Raw genomic sequence first — 21,490 nt, forward strand, 5'->3', positions numbered from 1 at the left:
GGCAATTATTTAAGAACCTAATCACTAATGTCCTGGTTGTAACTTGGGTGCAGACTTCATTATTCAAAGAAGGAGAGTGACTGCTTCTGGCATCAAGGAACACTGGTGAATTAGCATGGAGCAGAAACATCAGTGGTTGGAGTCGTACATCACACAAATTAAAAAATGTAGCCTGCTGCAGTGTCTTAGGACACTTGTGTAATGTCCAGCCCTCTCCAGCTACTTCATCGTAAATCAAACTTCCCCAGTAAATGAAGCAATCTACTCTTGCATGCAACAAGACTGAGGCAATCTTTGAACATGATTGGACAGTAAGCACAATTAAGATGCAGCAAGAGAGAAAGTAAGCAGCTGTGGTTGTACTCTCAATGTCCGATGTCAAAGCTTCCTCCCATCGTGACTGACGACAAGTTTTAACCGGACAAGTGGGGCTGCGTGAGCAGATCAACTTGTGATTCTGGCAACAAGTCCTTCCCTGATTCCATGTCCACCTTGACATCCTCCAATCCATCCAGCCCCCCATATGCCCACCCTCCACCCTCCCCCCTCCCCACAACGGTGGACCTCTGCCAGCACCCCAATGGCTAAGCTCTCCAAAGGCGGGTTCAATTCCCCCTTCCCACTCCTCATTGACCCCCCCCCCACCCACCCACCCACCCACCCAACCTCACTCCTCGCCCCCAGGTTTATTGCTTCTCTCCTGCTGATTCACCCTTTTTGTCCTTATACCCGCCGGTTTATCCCCTCCCCCCAGAGCCAGTCGCCATTTAACCCTCCTCCACCGACCCCCCCCCCCCCAGTCTGGCCGCCGATTCCCCCCACCTCCCGCGCCCACGTGACCGCGCCGGCCAATGGCGTTCGAGTTGGAGGTTCTGGTTGGAACCGGTTCCCGCCTTGTGGCCAGTCGGTGAGAGCGAGCGCTGTTTGGCAGACGGACGTCCATTTGCCCCGCCGAGCCTTCGACCAGCAGCCAAGATGCCCCGCAAGTCGGTGAGTGCGCGGTCGGTCACCTGCCTCCCGAGCCGGGCCGTTTTCCCTCTGTGTGGGATGGAGGGGGGGGGTTTGCGCGGGATGCCTGGCCATTCTGCCCCCCCCCCACGGTGCAGGCAAGGTGGGCCTAGGTCGGCGCCTCCGCTGTTAACCTGCGTCTGCCGGAGCGCGTTTTTAATAAAATAATCCCCCCCCCATTCCCAGATGCGCGCACCGTTCCCCAGCCCGCATTCCTGATAACGGCGGCAGGGCCCCGCCCCCCCGGCGGCTCGGCTCGGCTCGGCTCGGCTCGGCTCCGGGGCCTCGGGGAACGGAGACAAGGGCAGCGCGGGAACATCGGGCAGGGCCCCCGCTACCGTTCGCGTCTCCAGGCGCCCGCTTGTTTTTGTTTCCCCCCCCGGACACGGGGAGTTGCAAACGGAGGATCCCGAGACTGGAAGGGTCTGTAGGAAGTTGGAGGTTTCTAGGTGGCACAGTATGGCGGAGTGGCATCTTCCCGCCTCCGTCTTCATCCTCACGTTTCCTATCCCGTCCACAGGGCCATCAGCCTGATTTTAATTTAAATCCCAGCAGTTCTACCTTTTACATTTTCACCGCATTAGCGAAATTTGGGATTCCTCTTACTGGAAATTTACGCTCGGCCATCAGTGATTATGTTCCTTGAACATAAACTGTCAGTGGTTTCTGTTTGAATCGTTAACCTGGCTCTCCTCCCTAGTTCACTGGCGGTTGAGTAAATTTACTAAAAATGAACCTGCCACGATATTTTGATTAACCTACATTATTCTGAAATATAAATCAATTTGTGCAGTTTTGGGAATAAATTAAGTATTTATTCAGAAGTTTTAAAATACAGTTTTCAGTCCTTGATTACCTTTTTCGACCGATACCTTATTATTTTGACTGAGATGTCTAATTTTAATGGGACAATTTTTATTCGTTGTACTCCGATTTATTAGTTTCAAACTTGTAACAAAGTAGATTCAAATTTGCCTAATTTGTTTGCCCCGTTCTGTGTATAACAGCGTTGTTGTTTGATATGACCAAAGGCTATGGTACTGTTATCAGTGTTGCTGTATCTCCAAAAACCATGAGGCTTTTGATGCTATTAGTCTCATTAGTTTTTTTCCATTTCCGGAACTTTTTCAAGCCTTTATGTTCCAAGGATTGCTCGGAAATGCATATGAAGCATTAAAAAATCTTGGGAACCCCTGATCTGAGGGATTCTGAAAGTTCCTGGGTTGGTATAATTAATGCAGATAAAGAAATGATAACTTACTCCTAGCTGATTACGTGGAAAGGACTAACTGATTTTCCGTTTTAAATTGAACATGACACGGGTAATCTCATGTCACCTGTTTGGTAGCTGCATCTAATTGTATTATTGAAAGACTTTTTTAATACGTGATGTATAATATTTCAAACAAAGTCTCCCTTTAGGTGTAAGATTTTTCAAAAGCATTGACGTTTTTAAAACAATATATGGCAGTATTCCAGATTAAACCGTTTTAAACAGTGTCAATAATTAGAATTTTTTGCAGTTGAAAGAATTTCTCCTATGTCAACTCTTGTGTGAAAGGGAGGAGACTTTGCTATGTCCTCTGCTTGATAGAAATTTACTGAAGGCTTAACTTGAATTTTGTTTTCACAGAAATGCAAATTGGACTTTGGCACAATTGTAATTGGTGCACATGGGGTGGTTTGAATTTTAATTTGCATAGAATAGAAACTGCCTTCTCTCTGTAAACTTGCTGTTTTCAGAAAGTGAAACTCAGCTCATTATTTGTAACTTGAAATGACAGGAAGTGAGTAACCATTTTGTAGCAGTTCATTGAACCAATACTGGTAATGATTTTCTACACACTCCTTTGTACTTGGCTAATCTAACATAATCAAGTCAGCAATTCAAAAGAGTGGGATGGATTGGTTTTTATTACAATTGTGGATAGTGTAAAATATAGAGCTCAGAAGTGCTGTAACTTATCTTAGCTATTTCCTTTCAATTTTTGTTCGTATTTTACCTCCTCAGTGTTTCAACCGTTCACAACCTGGGGTCCACAGACCACATTATTTGCATAAATAATATTGGTCCATGGCATAAAACAGGTTGGGAGCACCTGGTAGATTAATGTTTACTAAATGATACTTTGATTTAAAGTATCATTCAATCACTACCTCTTCCAGTAGTACTTTTTAAAAAAAGCGCATCTGGCAGTTTATCCCAGTCTGCTTCTATATAATTAACATAATCTTTTATGAACTGCTTAACTCAATGTGGTGTTTGCCTGCTTTTCCATTTCCTCAATAAAGTAATATTTTTCTGTTTTTTGCTGTAGTAATATGTGTGTATCATTTTGCAATAAAATACAATTCTCTTTCTTGTTCTAGAATGACACTCAAGGGCCTGAAGTAAGTATTATTTTTGTTATAGGTTTCACATATCTATGTTATCTACGTTTGAATACTGATTTCCTTCCTTTAAACTTGTTTTGCAGGAACCGAGGAGATCATTGCGAAAACGGGTAGGTACTTATGATACCTATAGCAGATCAGCTTGTTGAAGTTTCCATCTCCAGCATGATGCTATCTTGTAAATTTAAGTAAAGTTTTACTGGAGGATTGACTGCGTTTCAACATGTCTCAAGTTCACTGCAGCTAGTATACCCTCCTAGGATATTTAAAATAAAGATTTTATCATTTTAAAAAAAATGGAGTCCTAACACGTATAGATAATTAACATGTTACTTTGTTTAACTCATGAAAATACTGATTGGTCTCCTAGTTCTTGTACTAACGCAGAGATTGGAGGATGTTTCTCACTTTTTTTCCACTGATTCACAACAGTCAATTGTCGTGACAGCTCCTCCGACCAAGAAGGCACCAGCGAAGGTAAGTTTTTCAGGTTACTGTCAATAAATGTTCATTTTCAACCAGCTCTATTCTGTTTAGTCAAGCAACTGTCTCATTTTTGATGCATTTAGATCAAAAATGTTCTTGTATCAATCTTTTCCTCTTTAGTTGACCAATTCAAGTGGTATAGTTCAGGAGAGGAGGTCATGGTTCCTGATTCTGATTTCTAATCTAATGAATCCCATGGAAGATTGTGAGATGAGAATAAATCTTTGGCAAGGCCTCTTTTTTAAAAAAAAAAGTCTTTAAGGCAGGGGTTTCCAACCTGGGGTCCATGGTATAAAAAATGATTGGGAACCCCCCCCCCCCCCCCCCGATGTAAGGGCTAGAAGTTGAGTTATGTTTGTAAGAATTATACAATCAGAAAAGTTCACAATACAGGACAAATAAGCTCTTTCAGCATACTGCATTCACTCAGATCATGATGCTCACTAATATAATTAGTGCAGTCCCTGCATTGGGGCCATATTGCTCTATGTCTCTGCTATCCACGTTCCTGTCAAACGCCTTTTAAATGTTGTATCTGTCATAATCTCTTGTGGCATTTAATTCCAGATAGTCAGTCCCCTCGGGGTGGGGAGGGTGGGCAGGGGACCTAACCTCTCAGATCCCTAACTCACAATAGTTTCTGACACCCTCTGTACATCCATTGGTTGTTGTTCATTTGTCTTTATGTTGAGGAATGTGCAGCCTATCAACGTCATTTGTACAATTTCTTAATGAGGTCAGGGACAGGAAGAGATTGTTCAGTTCCTCAAGTCTGTCATGATATAGTCATTTCCACAGCTTAGTTTCAAGCTATTCATCTAGGTGTTTTCAATAATATTTCTGTTCTGCAGAAATCTGCTGGGAAAGCTAAGAAACCAAAGGTTGTCAAAGGCAAAGCAAGTGACTCGAACCAGGAACCCAGCACTGCTCCTGCCCAAAATGGAGAAAACAAAGAGGTAACATCATACAGCCTCTGGTATATCCTTGTACTGTTGACCCAATTAGAATTCCTGTCTTTGGTCCACTTTTAGCTGTATTGATCAGTAAACAGTTTCCTTATAGGCATAGTAGTACATCAAGGTTAATTTTAATTTGAGGGTTTGGGAGAGCTTGAATTGTGCAGTTATGATCCGTAATAATGGTGGCAGACTCCAGTAATTTAATCTTGTTACATTCTGTGAAATTTCCTGTGACGTATTGATTAAAAGAAGTGAAATATCTAAACTGTGGATTTGGAATTAGAAATTAACTCCTAACGAGGTTGGGGACAGGAAGAGATTGTTCAGTTCCTCAGGTCTGTCATGATATAGTCGGTTCCACAGCTTAGTTTCTAACTGTTAATCTAGGTGTGTACACCCCAAGAATATGCTGGAATTGAAGATTTAAGCTAGATTGTAATGATGGCATTGACTATATTAGAATGACTTGCTAGTGCAATCAGTCTTGTAAGAGTGAGAGCACTCTGAAGGAGTGGTGGCTATATTGGATGGTCCTGGTGGTCAGTAGTTTCCCCTGCAATAATCTCACTTTGTGTTCTCACTACAGATCATCAAGGAACACTGATTTCAAATAAAATCTCCACAATTGGAACTAATCTAATTTATTTATTTATTGCAGGCTTGAGAAGCAAAGTTGACGGTATCAACAGCGTCTGGAAGGCTTATCAATTTCCTGCAACGTGTGCAGTTGAAAGGAATATTTTTATCAGTTTTTATAAAGGCAACTTTTTTTTTACTTTTGAGTGAGCAAATGTGGGTGCTTGCATTGTTTTATTTTGGAGATTTTGTATACAAATTGCATGTTGAATGGCTTGATATTAAACTCCTTTTTGCTCCCACACAAACCCCTCAATTTTGACCATTTTCTATCTCTTCCATCAGATGAAGTTACGTTTGCAATGTCTATTCATGTTATTGGCAGTTCCTGACCCGTGTGAAATCATTATTTTCAGATTTGGCCATTTAAAATTTAAAAACATTTTTTTTAATAATTACTGTTTGAAAATGGAAATAGAATCTCTTTTGGCTCAAATGGAATTTTTAATTCCACGGAGTTTTAAATTTGCTACTTAAATAAAGTTGGATATTGTTTTGCTTGTCATGTGTCTATTATATCTAAATGGCATGGCTTCCATTAATGGTGGCTATTTTTGGTTCCTTGGTCTATTCAGAATTTCAGTCAGATGATCAATGTAATCTAATCCACAATTCAGGGATGTACTTGTATCTGCTTTTCCTCAGCTAGAGCTAAATATGTTTATAATTGTAGCTCTTTCTGTATGTACCTGACAAACACTATGACATCTCTGCTCAAACATCCTGTGCACATCCCATGTGAGGGATATAGTAACAACTGTGAGAAATACTGTTCAGGAGGATTTCCCAACCTGGGATCCACATGCCCCTTGTTTAATGGTACTGTTCCATGGCATAAAAAGAGTAGGGAACCCCTGGTGTACAGCAACAACTTTTAGCTAGTACCCGGAAGTTCTTGTTTCAGTGAGGAAGAAATGCTTCACAATAAAGCCTTAGGTTCTTTATACTTCCACCTGAAGGAGCAGGTGTGCCTTTGTTTAATGACGCTTCCAATACATGGAATTTTCTTTTTTTTGGGGCTCCAGTTGCTGTTTGGGATACCAAACCATAGCTTTTGAGTAGAAGTTACCTAAAGCTCCACAGAGCCTGAAGGTGAGCCACAATACTTGCTTGCAGGGCATGGGTGTGTTACAGATCTCTGTAACCTTTATTTATACGTTCTAGTTCTTGTCCTAGTTTCTGGATTTGAAGAACTGCAGCTCAGCCTAAGGTGACCTGCTTGGAGTAACATGGCAGTGGGCAGTAGAGCTTCCCTTCCTCCACACACAATCCCACAATTGGAATTGTTTAACCCAGCAAGAACCAACTAACAGCCATTGGTCAAGTATGTGTGAGAAGCATAGGAAGTTGTGCTTCTTCTGTAACTTATTGGGATGGGAATGGGAATATATTTAAAGTAGAGTTATGGTGATGGGTCTAGGCCTGAAATGTTGCTTATTCCCCTGTTGATTGATTTGCTCCAGCATTTTGTGTGTAATACACTGCATGCTCAAGGAATTTACTTCTGCAGAATCTCTGTGTTTAATATTTTCTGTTTTGGGTGGCTACTCTTAACCCGATTATGATTGGTTTATAATTGGTACATTGTTCCTTAGAGCCTGTTTTACTAGTGTTAGGATTTTGGTATTTGCTAAGTTGAAAGCTAGACATTTTGGTATGAAAATCATCAGGGGAACCAGTTAAATAATATCAGCACTAAATTTAAAACATCCACAATCTTAATGGAGACATTATTAATCACTTTTTAAGATTGGTATGAGACCTGGTGGTCATTTGTGAATCAGATCAGGCGGTGGGGAACGTTTTGGTAATTTTTCCACGTCTACAGCTCCAAGGGTTGGCATCATTGCAGTAATCTGGACAGTGACCAATATGAAGGAACACTTGTTTTTACTTTAATAAACTCAGCATTAATTATACATGAGCTAAACGCTAAAATGAGAAACAGACGCGATGGCGGGCAGGCGACTATTCGGAATCAACAAGTTTAGGTTGCCGTGACTGGGGTAAAATGCTTCAAGTTATGGAAAGCCGACAGAAACACCGAGATCGTCCGACCATCTACACTACTCTCATTCTGTTTCCCCACATTTCAACACATGTTCGGGGCAATTTACAGTTATCATCTCGTATATTTATGCAATGTGGGAGGAAACCCACGTGGCGACGGAAAACTTGGAGGTGAGAATCGATTCGTGTTGTGAGAGAGTGGCGTTATAAGCCGCATTCCTATGCCGTCGAAATGACCAAAGAAGGTAGAATTGAAGATTAATGCCTGGATTTGACGTTCAAATCAGGACGAATAGCTATGAACACCAACCCGGGTTCAATTCCCGTATTGAACCACGGGTTGTCTCAAGACGGGAATGGGGAGCCGATGTCAGATTACAGTCCCCCCAAACAGCAACCGCCCCAGGTATTAGGTTGGACCGATTCAGAAGCAGATTTGGAGCCGCTCCCAGTAGGCTGGATTTGAAGGCGTTTCCCGTGGTTGTAGTTTGAGAGCGGGGCGGAAACGGTTTGAAATTGCCTCTTGTGTCCGCAGTAATGTAGTTCGGTTCGAGTCCCGGTTGTTCAAGTTGTCGTTTACCACCCCACGCGGTAAGTTCTCTCTTTTTGCCGTGTTTTGTATAGATTTACTTGCCTAAACTGTTAAGTACGAGCAGCACCAAGCCGCCCTTAGGTTGAGCTGCAGTTGTTTTTAAATCCACGCAAATACAGAAGACTAGGACAATAGAAAAAACCGGGGCAGAATGAAGTTTAACAGGAATGAATAACATTTCTGAACGGCACTTGAAGCTAAAACTCAAAACGGACATTCAGCCTGAAACGAACACCCATCTGGCTTGCGTAATGTAATATGCCCACAATGATTTCTACCCTGACCCACGTTATAAAAAAGCATACTATCCGGTAGGAGGACCCTTTCGATCCATCCAATCAATCCACGAGGGCATTCCTGTTAATCCCGTTGAAGAAAGAATCCTCTTTCTTCAAATTATCAAAAAACAAGTGCTTGCCCAGCTAACTTCTCAAAGCTCTGGCTGCCAGTTTCCACATCCCTTGCAATCAATAAATACGCTAACATAGCCACTAATCTGTGTAAGTATATTTTTCTTCTCAATTATATTCCTGGAACTTTGAATTTTGGGAATTGTTCTTTCTCCGTAACTGATTTATGCACCTTTGCACATCTCACAACTCTGGTTCAAGTAAGCTTACGGTAACCTCTGCTAGTCTAGTCCTACTGTTGTTAAAGTCAGAGCAACAGGAATTTGTGACACAAGGGTCTCAATGTTAAACTGGAAACTGGACATGGCCAAGTGAAAAAAATAAACACTGGGGATTCTGCATATGTTGAAAATCTGGAACACCACACAAAATGCTGGCGGAACTCTGCAAGTCAGGCAGCATCTATGGAAAAACCCAAAGGTCTCGGCAGGAAACGTCGACCGATAGATGCTGTCTAACCTGCCGAGTTCCTCCAGCATTTTGTGTGCATTGCCATGAAGGTAGTTACAGAAAAAGTTTAAATGCCAACAGTCTGACTGTGACGGACAGTTTCCTCAATTGGATAATATAAAAACTATTTGAGATCTCCCTCTTTATTTCTTCCATGATAAGACAGCTGGTTGTACTTCACATGATGATTTGTTTGCAGTGGTCTATCCCGTTTAGGTGGAAGCAACCATCACCATTGATTAGCCAAGTAATCTCGGGTTCCATGGAAATCTGATTATGAACTTCCTCCACCTTCCCCTGGGGTGATGTCTTGGGACTGATGCCAGGTCCTCACTTTCTGCCTGATTTGCAATTTGCACCTGGTACTAAAATCTTGCTTTTGAAGAATGCAGTGTTAAATCACAGGACCAGCAGCCCAGAATGGTTCTCATTATTTTCAGAATTCTCTAGTATGTAAGTGGAAAAGATCCTTTGACTATGTGGCCTCTTGCTGTTCTCATGAGTATGGGGTTGCTTCACAAGCATTCCCAGGTGCTCTTCTTGCAGTTAGGAAGGGATCCAATGAACAGAGAGGGAGTGAGTCAATTAATGACAATGCATTACATCACACAGAGTTGGTAAATAAAAATGCCGTCCAGTTTGTGTTCAGTGAATGCCCATTATTGATTGGTCCTCAGGATGAGTTTGAAGAGTAACAAGCAGCATTAAACTCATCTCAATGACGAATGTCCAGCATCATTCACATTTCAAATTCGGGCATATGCATCCAAAGTATATGACCCTCAGGAACAGACCCTTTTGGAGAGGAGACCTGTGTGGGAGCAAACCACAGTCTCACATACGGGCTACAGATTACATAAGAAATAGGAACAGGAGTAAGCCATCCAGCCCATTGAGCCTGCCCCGTCATTCAATAAGATCATGGCTGATCTGTCTGTAAACTCAGCTCCATCTACCTGCTTTTTCCCCATAACCCTTAATTCCCCTACTATGTAAAAACCTATCTAACTGTATCTTAAATATATTTAGTGAAGAAGCTTCAACTGCTTTCCTGGGCAGAGAATTCCACAGATGCCCCACACTCTGGGGAAAAATAGTTTTTCCTCATCTCCGTCCTAAATCTTCTCCCCTGAATCTTGAGGCAATGTCTCCTGGTTCTAGTCTCATCTACCAATGGAAACAACTTGGATTCAACCACTTCCATCACAGGCACAACCTTCCCACCATTGAGGTGCTTCAAGAAGATGGTATCCATCATTAAACCCTCCTTGCCATCTAAGATATGCCCTCTTTGTTTTTGCACCCATTGCGGAGGAGGTATAGGAGTCCGAAGACTCTCACTCAGCTTTTCCTCTGCCATCAGATGTCTGAACAGTCTATGAACACTACTGTTAGTCAACTTCTGTAATTTATGGTAATTGCTGCAAAGCAACTAATTTCACGATGGTTGTCAGTTGGTGATAGTAGACCTGTTCCGTTTTGCTGGTGCCAGTGTGTGGGAAGAAGGAAGGTTACCAAAGAAGTTGATAACTCAGTAGGAACAGAAAGTGAATCAGGGTCACTTTGGCAGAGCTTCCCAGACGTTGTTTTCTGTCCCCGTTTTGCAGTTAGTTCAGATGTGAGGAAGAATTTTTTGCCCACTGAATGGTGACTTCCATGGCTCTCAATACACACAGCCATCAAGGGATTATTTTAATCTTCTTTATGGCTTTCCGATATAATCTGCCCATTGCTCCAATTATACTTTCCTGCTATCGAGGGGAATGGGACTGCAGAGATGAGTCTTAATAACTGAGAGATGCTTCCAACTCAAAACTATGTAAGGTAGATACTTTAATGATCCCAAAGTAAATTACAGTGTCACAGTAGCTTTACAAGTTCACAGATATACAAATGTTAGGACGAGGAGTAAGGAAAATTTTTTTAAAAAGTTGCCTCCAGAAAGAGGGTTAGGTCAGTGTGGGTATATCCAGTGAGAAGAAAACCAAACAATAGGCCGTCTAAAAGTTTCCAGTGTCCGGTGGACGTAATGGAGTCATGTTATCTGATTAAGCTTGAAGAAGGACCCTTGGGTCCTGCCAGTACTGAGAGCAGGGAGAGAACTGATGTGTTTGTGTCTGCTCCTCGGTGAAGCGACTGCCTCGATCCTGAATGCACAACACTGATGTTTTTTGACAGATGGTTCAATAGTCTAGTGACATCACTAAATGCAAAAAGCTCAGTATAAAAGGCCGTGTGGAACCAGACATCCGGCAGACAAGAGGTTGGGTTAAATTCACTTCAACAAGACAGGGCTGTGGTGATTTAACTAAGATTGTTTGGTCAATAATGTGAAGTTTTCTTCTCAGGGGGGACAATTGGAATTGCATGCAGCCCTCATCTGAATCAAATACTTTTCTTTCTCTATGCTGGACATGATCATTCGGCTGAGCAGATTAACTCCTAGTTACTTCCGACTATTACAGGTAAGTAGACATTAAGTGCATTTGGGAATGTGCAGTGGAGAAAACAAGGCAGCGTTCAGTAAAATTAGAGCAGCTACAAAGACATTAACGGAGTAAACTCCATTGTTATTTATACTGTCATGTTCAATGCAGTTGCAGAAGGGGTCTATAAGGATAATGTCACAGATATAATATACATATATGCGTTTCAAAAGTCATTGAAGATGCTACCATCCTTCAGACTCATGATTAAGTTTAGAACATATAAAGTTGGGCGAGTAACAGAGTAAATGTTTTACCAGTCTGGGCAACTAACTTAGCATCTCTCTGTGAACAGCTTTGTGTCCAGCCTGCTACTTATTCTGCTCTAGGATTGGTGGTGGAATCATTGATATTCCTAAATCACATAAATTATTTTAGTTTCTGAAGTTTGAAATGTAATTCTGGAACTTGCAGATGTTACCAAATTGGGGTATAGTTAATGCTGAAGAAAACAGCATGTTTAAGGTTGGAATTAATAAATTTGCACCTTTGGCATGAAGATTTAAAGAGTATGAGGTGCATTTAATTTTAAGAACAAAGGCAGCATATATATTTCATGGAAAATAAATAGAGTAAAAGAATGAAGGAATATGCAACTCACTGAACTATGAAATTCACGTTACTGAATAATGTATCACTCACAGCACCTGGAACACTTCTAAACAGGTTGAAATAAGCACCAAAGTTATGTTAAAGACATGTATTATGTTGGTCAAATCTTACAGTACATTGATTTGGTGTCTGTGTGTCTAGAGAAACTGAGAAAATTGCAAGAAAATGCAGAATGTTGGTTAAATCTTACAGTGCATTGTTCTGGTGTCCATGTCTTTAGAAACTGGAAAAAGTGCAAAAAAGATGATACTAGAATTGAGAGATTATAATGACTGTAACATTCAAGTGTCTGGGGCTGCCTTTGGAGAAGGAAAAGCTAAAATGTAGTTAACTTGAGGATTTTTTTTGGAGGATACAATACAGAAAAGATGTTTCCATTCCCTGGAGCAACCATACCGAAGGACATTGAATTTATGGCAGTCACTAAAGAGTCTAGTAGGAATCCAGAAGAGCTTTCTTTAGTGAATACGGTCAGAACATAGAAGTTGCCACCATGGGAGATGTTGAGGAGATAGGCATAAAAATATTTTAAGACAAATGCTTGAGGGAGAAAAGAACAGCAGAATAAACTGCTAGTAAAAGTAGGAAGGGAGGAGGTCTTTATGGACCTGAAAACCATTTAGACCAGTAAGGTTAAAATGATCTATCACTGATTGATAAGCAGTTAGAGACACAAAGTGATCTAATGATCATTATTCACAGATTCTCTTAACAGGTGACATCTCTTGGGGATAAACATTTAATTTTCTTTTCCTTTCCATCTTTGAAATTATGATTGGGTGGAACCTCCTGAGATGAAGATGCATTCCTGATGAAGCTGTGCTGTAATTTTAGGACAGAACCATACCTCAACCTTCACACAGGAACATCTAGAGTGAGCCAGCTATCCTCTGTTTGAAGTGGCACAGCTAGGGGGCACAGCTTTAAGGTGCTTGGAAGTAGGTACAGAGGGGATGTCAGGGGTAAGTTTTTCACACAGGGAGTGGTGGGTGTGTGGAATGCACTGCCAGCGAAGGTGGTAGAGGTGGATACAATAGAGTCTTTTAGGAGACTCTTAGTAAAATGGAAGGCTATGCGGTAGGTAATTCTAGGCAGTTTTGAGCGTAGGTTACGTGGCCGAATGTTGTGGGCCGAAGGGCCTGTAATGTGCTGTAGATTTTCTATCTTTCTGTGCTTACATGCATTCCCTCCTTTTGGGGGAACTGGGACCAACCTTGGCATCTTTATTGTGATCCCCGTCCCAATCTGCCGATTCACCCCCAGACCAGGAGTAGAGTCCACTTTGCTCTCAACAAGTTTACCAAAAAAGTGCTCCCCATTTTCCCAGATAATAATCTTTCCTTGTCTTTTTTAAGGAACTGGAGCCTTTTGACACATTTCCTTTCCAGCTTACAACGACCAGCACTCACAGATCCCAGACGAAGAATGAATTCTTGAATGACACCCTGTTGGGTGTCTGTCTCCCATGGTATGGACCCTCTTTTCCCTCCCCTCCCCAGTGCTGGTTCCAGTGGGGGGGGGGGAGGGAGAGGAAATAAAAACCATTTGTTAGTAGATCAGACATGGGGCGGCACTAGCAGATGGAGGAGCAACACCATTTTATAGGGTGTGGGGGAGAGGAAAGGCATTAATGTGTAGGGAACCCTGACGGCAGGAGCGAAGAGAATTTCATTTTTGAGATTCTTTGACCCAGCCTGGAATGACAGCTGGTTATTTTTGTATACTCAATTCACTGATCCCTACTCCGAATGAATTAGAATCAGCAGCTGTTATGTAAGCGACAGAATTAAATATTAAAAGCAACATCCCAAAGGCAGAGTCTGCATCAGTGATGTTGGTTCACATGTTTTTTAAATACTTTTGATGCTATGCTCAGTTTTTGAGATTTCTGATAAGTTTTTACACTACTTACCTTAATTTAACTAATTAATATTTGTACATTTACTGTAATTCAGTTCTTTTTCTCTATTATCCCGCATTGCATTGAACTGCTGCTGCAGAGTTAACAAATGTCACATCGTATGCCAGTGATATTAAACCTGATTCTGAAAGCCCTAGAGTCCAGAATCTAATTGTTTCGGTAGGGTAGTGGGCAGAGTTTTACTATTACAGCATCAGCGATATTTCTGCTGCTGCCGCCTGTAAGAAGTTTGTACGTTCTTCCCGTGACCACATGGATTTTCTCCGGGTGCTCTGGTTTCCTCCTACAGTCCAAAGGCGTACCGGTCAATAAATAAATTGTTCACGTGGGTGTAATTGGGTGGTGCGAGCACATCGACAGGAAGCGCCTGTTACCATGTGTATCGCTAAGTACAATCTAATCTCACCGTGAGGCAGTGAGCTGGTCTTTGCCACAATCCCCGTTCATCCCCAGCCCATGAGAAACCCCTTCATGGGGTCAGATGCCCTAAAACACCTAATAAAATGAAAAATGACTGAAGCGAAGGCACTGGTGCGGTGAAAGGAAAAGCCGCAATGAAACCTTGGTAATACGAAATGTAGGCTCTGTCAGGAGCAGCACAAGGTGTATTTATCTTCCTGTAGTCTCTTCAAGAGAGACAAGGGTGTGTATGTGTTTCCACTTGGCCCTCTTCCTAATTATTCTAGGAATAATTATTCCCATTATTCTAGGAATCTGTGTTCAGCCAATTCACAGCTTGCAAAAATATGTGAGCTAATTGCTCTACCAACCAAGCAGATCCAGTGGCCTAGTTACAAAAATCAACTTAACTAATTGGTATAAACATAAGATATTCTTCAGGTCTCTTCCAGTAATTGTCCCCCTCTTCACAACTCCCCATTCCCCCTCTGCCTATTACTTTCCCCTGCTGCTTCTCCTCCTTCCCTTTGTTCCATGGTCTTCTGCCCTCTCCTGTCAGTTTTCCCTTTCTCCAGCACGTTATCTCTTTCAATAATCGACTTCCCAGCTCACCTCCCCCTCTCCTGATCTCGCCCATCAACTACTACTTTGTACATCTTCCTCTCCTCCCTCCACCTTGCTCTGACTTCTCATCTCTCTTATTCTTCCCAGTCCTGATGAAGAGTCTCAGCTCAAAACGTCAACTGTTTACTCTTTTCCGTAGAAACCGCCTGGCCTGCTGAGCTCCTCAGCATTTTGTGTGTTGCGTGGATTTCCAGCATCTGCAGATTTTCTCTTGTTTGAGTTACTACAGATGATGGAAATTCACAGTAATGCACATAGAAGGTTGGAGGAGCTCAGCAGGTGAAGAGTCTTGGCCTGAAACGTTGACTAGTTATTCCCCTCCAATAGATGCTGCCCGACCTGCTGAGTTCCTCCAACATCTTGTGTGTGTTAACTAACCAGTCCCCTCACAGATGCCTCAGAACCATTAATAATGCAATGATGGGTGTTAGCAATAGCAGAACCAATCCCATTACTGAGAGAGTTCTATAGGCATGAGGGAGGCATGTGTACATTGGGAAAGTACAGAATGTAATTATTTAAAATGCAGACTATATACAGAAGTTGGAACAGACTTCAAATAAAAGGCAAATTGCCAAAAACAAGAAATAAAACAGATAAAATAACAGAAGTGAATGGGGGAAAAAGAAATAAGATTGGAAACATTGGTAATCAGTGAAAAGGAAAATTAACAGGGAAGTCAAAAAGGATGAACAAATTATTTTTATACTTGAAGAGGCAGTAATGACAGACTTGGGCAGCATCAATGGGGAGAGAAACAAGGCTGATATTTTTGAGTAAAGGATGTTTTCCTTTGGGATCTTTCCTCAGTAACACAAGGAGGACAACAGCCTGTCACAGTTATCATTAAGATGGTATGTGAGGCATTTGCATTTGTTGGCTGGGACATGGAATGTGGAAGGAGAGAAATCAAGGTAACACTTCATAAATCACTGATCAGGCTGCAGCTCACCCACTGTGTCTGATCACAATACTACAGGAAGAAGATGATAGCACTAGGGAATGCAGGTGATACTTACAACAATGTTACTAGGGTGACGCAATTTAGTTAAGATTTGACTTTGGGACAAAAGAGGCTTTGGTGAGATTTAATAAGATCATGAGTGACCCAGACAGGGTGAAAAGGTAAGACCTATTTCACTCACAGAGTAATGCAACAAACTAAGTGACAGAGATTGAAGATGACTGAGAGAAAGACCAGAGTGTGAGGAAGGTGACTTCCAGCCACAGTGGTAAGGGTCTGGAGTGATGCAAAATTCTTCATCATATTCAAAGGGTATTCTGATGATTGATGAACATTTGAACCAAGGGTTCCCAACCTGGGTTTATGGTAGGACTTCAGCATTAAGAAAAAATAGTTGGGGAACCCCTGATTTGAAGAGACATTATTTAGAAGTATATGAATCAAGGATTGAAAAGTGAAATTAGCCCAGTTAGCCCTGCTTTGGCCAATGAGAATGAAGTTGGTCAAATGGATTGTGTTGTGTTCAATATTGAGGGATGGTGCAGAGCACACCAAGAAGTCAGCATGCAGGATATTAAACTGAAATTTACTATAATGCTGCTTGTGCAATATGTGAACTCCTCTCATGGCGGGGTTGGCTAACTGAGGGGGGCAGAGAAATAATGCTACTAAAAAACACTGGTGTTTTTTTTATTTGCACAGATGCAGCTTGCGGGTGAAGCTGTGATTCACAGTACCGACGGAGTCATCAACCTTTCTGCACTGCTGCTTGCTGTACTGGGCATTGGCGTGTCCTCCTATAGTGTCAGGAGAATGACTGAGAAAGGGGAAACCCCGTCAAGCTGCTGAAACCAGGGCCAACTAAAAGGCAGGGATATCAGAGAACAGGCAGCCACAAAATGGACAGGAATCAATGTAACATGGCCCCCTCGTGGCATTCCGTTCAAGCTGGAAGAACCTAAAAGCTGAGAAAATGAATGATGTTGGAGTGGCTAATTCAAACCCTTCCTGAATGCAATCAGTGAGAATCTTTTATGTGGACTTAAAATGTAACTGCAACTAAATAACTTAAAGTTATTGCATTAACAGCAAGGTACATACTCAAGGAGAGTTTAGCGTCAGTTGTATCAAGGCTTTTCTGACCTGTGTGTCCTAACAATTGTAATTTGAAGGCATATCAAAGTTCAAAGTAAATTCATTGTCAAAATACATATATGTCACCACATACAACCCTGAGATTTATTTTCTTGCTGGCATACTCAATAAATCTATAATAGAATAATAATCATAATAAAATCAATGAAAGGCTGCACCAAATTGAGCATTCAGCCAGTGTGGAAAAGACAAAAGTCTGCAAGTTCAAAAGGAAAGAAATAATAATAATAATAATAATTAATAAATAAGCAATAAATAGTAAGAACATGAGGCGAAGAGTCCTTGAAAGTGAGTCCATAGGTTGTGGGAACATTTCAATGGTGGAGCAAGTGAAGTTAACCCCTTTGGTTCAAGAGCCTGATAGTTGGGGGTAATAACTGATCTGGAACCTGGTGGTTTGAATCCTGAGGCCCCTGTACCACCTTCCTTTTTGCAAAAGCAAGAAGAGACCCTGTCCCGGGTGGTGGAGGTCCCTGATGATGGGTGCTGCTCTCCTGCAGTAGTGTTTCATTCAGGCATTCTCAATGATGGGAAAAGCTTTACCCGTGATGGACTGGCTGTATGCACTACTGTTTGTAGGGTTTTCCATTCAAGGCCGTTGGTGTTCCCATACCAGGCTGTGATGCAGCCAGTCAATATACTCTCCACCACACGTCTATAGAAGTTTGTCAAAGTATTAGATGTCATGCTGAATTTTTGCAAACACAGTAGAGGTGCTGCCGTGCTTTCTTATCAGTGGTGTACCTCACCAGGTTGTTGGGTTCAGAGCTTAGTTAGTGGACCTGAGCACTTAACAAAGACTCTCCTCTGCACACTGTATCCTGGATATGTATATTTGTAATACAGTGTTTGGAAATCGTTCTGAACTTAGACAAGGACATGGAGAATGGATCTAGTATTTGGTAATGTATAATTAGAGTGTTTTTCCTATCACTGGTTTGTCATACTAGGGGACTGGTGGTCACAGGCAGTGAAGAAATTAATATTAGCCCATTTCTCTGGGTTAATCTCAGTTGAAAAGCAGCTCTGAGCTGTGAGACAAAGACTGCACTCTACCAGCAGACTCAAACGTGGTCTTCCTTGCGCCCTCACAGCAGAATAAAAGTGGCATCATTGTAGAATTGAATTTGGGTCAATGATTTGAACAACAGTGTAAAGTGAAGCTAATTTAGTCACTTTGCTCTCACTTGCTTTGACTCTCAACACCAAAAGCATCCAAGCTTGAAATATAAAAATGAACAAAATAAAAAAATCAGACTTAGTGCCAGGAAATTACATTAAAAAAAATAAGGCCTCATTAAACTCAGTGTGTCTGTGGGAACAGGAGTACCTGTGTACACACTCTTCATCGTCACTTCATCATTGTTCATGCGTTTGATTTGAGCCCAATGTCTACTAGAGCTTGTGGGCAGCTGTCTGGACAGCTTCCAGTGACACGAAAATGTGAGTTACATAAGGGCTGATGTTGCAACATTTTCCTTTATGTAAGTGCAGCCCCCTGGCATGAAGCTGCCCTACATACGCATCAGGGAGCATTTTGTTTCCAACCATCCTGAACAGATGTGACAGTCCGAATGTGCCCAAGGGAGAAACCGTGTTAGATGCACTCCAGTCACGAACTGCAGCCTAGGCTTGCTCAGTCAGGACTTGTGTGCAATCCTACACACTGCCTCTTTTGAGAACTCCATTGGGTAACCGACAAAGCAAGTCCAAAGTACATATGTGTCAGCATATACAACCCTGAGATTCATTTTTTTGTTGGCATTCACAGTAAATACAAGAAACACAGTACAGGTAGAACCCATGAATGACACACCCAATAGGACGGACAACCAACATGCAAAACAAAATTCAACAAGCTGTAAATTCAAAAAGAAAGGAGAAAAATGAATAAGTAGGCAATAAATATCGAGAACATGATATGATGGGGTCCTTGAAAGTGAGTCCATAGGTTGTGGGAACATTTCAGTGGTGGGGCAAGTGAAGTTATTCCCACTGGTTCAAGAGCCTGATGGTTGAGGGATAGTAACCGTTCCTGAACTGGGTGGGTCCTGAGGCTCCTGTACCTTTTTCCTGACGACAGCAGTGTGATGAGAGCATGGCCTGGGTGGTGGAGGTCCCTGATGATGGACACCGCTTTCCTGCACAGTTAGGGTAGGAGTACTTTATGCTCTTTCTGAACTACTAAAATGGAAACACTCCAAACCTAATTTCTATCTGTGGAAATCCTGTTCTGTTGTGATTATTGTACAATGCTGTATTGTTGGTCTGATGTCTGAAAAGTGCCTCAACCTAGTGACCATCCAGGCCACGTGAAATACAGAAGTTGCTCAAATGCAGCTGTGGACTGAGCACAGACACCACACTCAGACTGGACGGTCACTGTGGAGCACCAGTGCTCAGTCTGCAGGAGGGATGCTGCGCTTCCTTTCCAGGTCAGGTGGAGCGTCCGGGCCCCGACTGTTTACTCCTCTCTGCTAGTGCTGCCTGACCTGCTGAGTTCCTCCTACATTTTGTGGGTGTTGCCTGCCAAGTTAATTCTCGGTCCCGTTTTCATTCTGATTGGTCTGTGGCTTCCTAGACTGCTGTAGTGAGATTGCTTCCAGATCTAGGTGCTTTTCAGTCTTCATTTTCCATTTCCGTGTAAGCTGCCTTCCATCCTTCCATATCTTGCTTACATCCCTTTCTTCCCTGCTCCTTTAAAATGTCTTGCTAACTGTTGGTAACCATGCTCTTTATTGCCTGATCTGCCATAGTCTTCTGTCTTAATCCAAATTCTGTCTGTACTTCAAAGCCTCTTCCACCACTTATGTGGCAGAATAGTTAAATAGTTTCTCTATCTGCAGATGCTGCTTGACTGGTTGAGTTTTTCGATCATTTCTGTTTTTTCTTTCTTTGAGATTCTGGATGAGTGCACAATCAGATTTGAGACTCCCATCTTATCTATGAATCAGTTCTCAGTACCTCTCCTGCATTAACACTATTAGCTTGCAGCTCTGTGAAATTCAGTATTGAACAAGTCTTTTAAGCTTGGTTAAATTAGGATGTCCACATCATTTGTTTATTATGTGCAGTGCCTTATGATGTGGGTGATCATGGTCTTTCCATGACCATGATTGTTCTTGGCAGATTTTTCTACTGAAGTGGTTTGCTATGCCGCCTTCTGGGCCGTGTCTTTACAAGATGGGTGACCCCAGCCATTATCAATACTCTTCAGAGATTGTCTGCCTGGTGTAAGTGGTCGCATAACCAGGACTTGTGATCTGCACCAGCTGCTCCCATGGCTTAATGAGACCCTAATCAAAGGGGGGTATGCAGGTGCTACACCTTGCCCAAGGGTAACCTGCAGGCTAGTAGAGGGAAGGAGCGCCTAACATGCCTTTGGTAGAGATGTATCTCCACCCTCCCACCCAAGGATGAACACAGATTTGATGAGCTTTCAATATATCCCTGGTACTTTGGGAGCCACCAATGTCTATCAAAGCTATTTATGTTATCTTGCTTTTCTAGGATGTCAATATTCTTTGGATAAATAACTCCTAATTAATCTTCATTTTAAATACAGCAGGGAAAATGTCTACATGTTCTTAATATGATATTAATGAGTTAGTTAATCTTGTGGTTATACTGTTGGACTTCCAATCCATTTGCAATCCCACCAATGCAAAGTGGGAAAATAGAGTCCACTTTATACTCAGATACTGAAAGGGAAATATTGGCAGTAAGGAGATTAATGATAACTTTCTGAGTTGAAGAGAAAGATTGGGGATCTCAGAATTAGCTGAGCTACACCTGCTCTCCAGTGTGACTCTAGAACTATCTTATTCCACAGCTCTCTGGTCTGCTGTCTGCCCAGGCTGTGGGGAATGGGTGTAGGGGTTAGCATTGTACAGGCTAGGCTGAGCTTTTCCTTGAGTTGTGCCTGTGAGACAAGACAAGAAATCAAAAGGGTGGAAACAGTGCAGTTTTCAAGGCTTGCTTTCGATAATCATAGAGGCTTATGCTGTGAAAATGGCCATTTGGCCCATCCTGTATCCTAGCTATAAAGTGGTCCACATTTCCTGTTTCTTGATCTGTAGCTTTGTAGGGATTGCTCTTTCAGTTATCCTCTGAATATGATGAAAGTTTATCACCCTCTCAAATTCCAATTGTCCTATCAGCTATGTTCAACCCATGCCTCTAATGATCGTCTCCTCTGATAAACAGCTTTTTCTTCCTGGTTCCATCTGTATTAACCTTTGATCCAGCCACCTCTATTACTTATCTTTCTTTTTTTTTCACTTTTTTCCTGAATCAAAGTTCAAAGTTGCCTTTGAATGGAAAATCCTACAAAGGTGGTGAATTTGCACCAGTACATTACAAGGAAAGTCCTCCCAACTATTGA

At 42.0% G+C, this 21,490-nt stretch overlaps 2 long non-coding RNA genes across 2 annotated transcripts; both read left to right on the forward strand.

Moving 5' to 3' along the window:
- Positions 1-858: 858 nt before the first annotated feature.
- LOC132383553 (uncharacterized) lies at positions 859-5,986 on the forward strand. The gene is made up of 6 exons (XR_009508711.1): positions 859-990; positions 3,379-3,399; positions 3,486-3,512; positions 3,835-3,879; positions 4,740-4,844; positions 5,506-5,986. It is a non-coding gene; the product is annotated as an uncharacterized LOC132383553 (long non-coding RNA).
- Positions 5,987-7,563: 1,577 nt separating this feature from the next.
- LOC132383554 (uncharacterized) lies at positions 7,564-18,362 on the forward strand. Its single transcript, XR_009508712.1, has 3 exons — positions 7,564-8,084; positions 11,294-11,410; positions 16,654-18,362. It is a non-coding gene; the product is annotated as an uncharacterized LOC132383554 (long non-coding RNA).
- Positions 18,363-21,490: the final 3,128 nt, after the last annotated feature.

This window comes from Hypanus sabinus, chromosome 30 (genome assembly GCF_030144855.1).
Source record: "Hypanus sabinus isolate sHypSab1 chromosome 30, sHypSab1.hap1, whole genome shotgun sequence".
Lineage (NCBI taxonomy): Eukaryota > Metazoa > Chordata > Chondrichthyes > Myliobatiformes > Dasyatidae > Hypanus > Hypanus sabinus.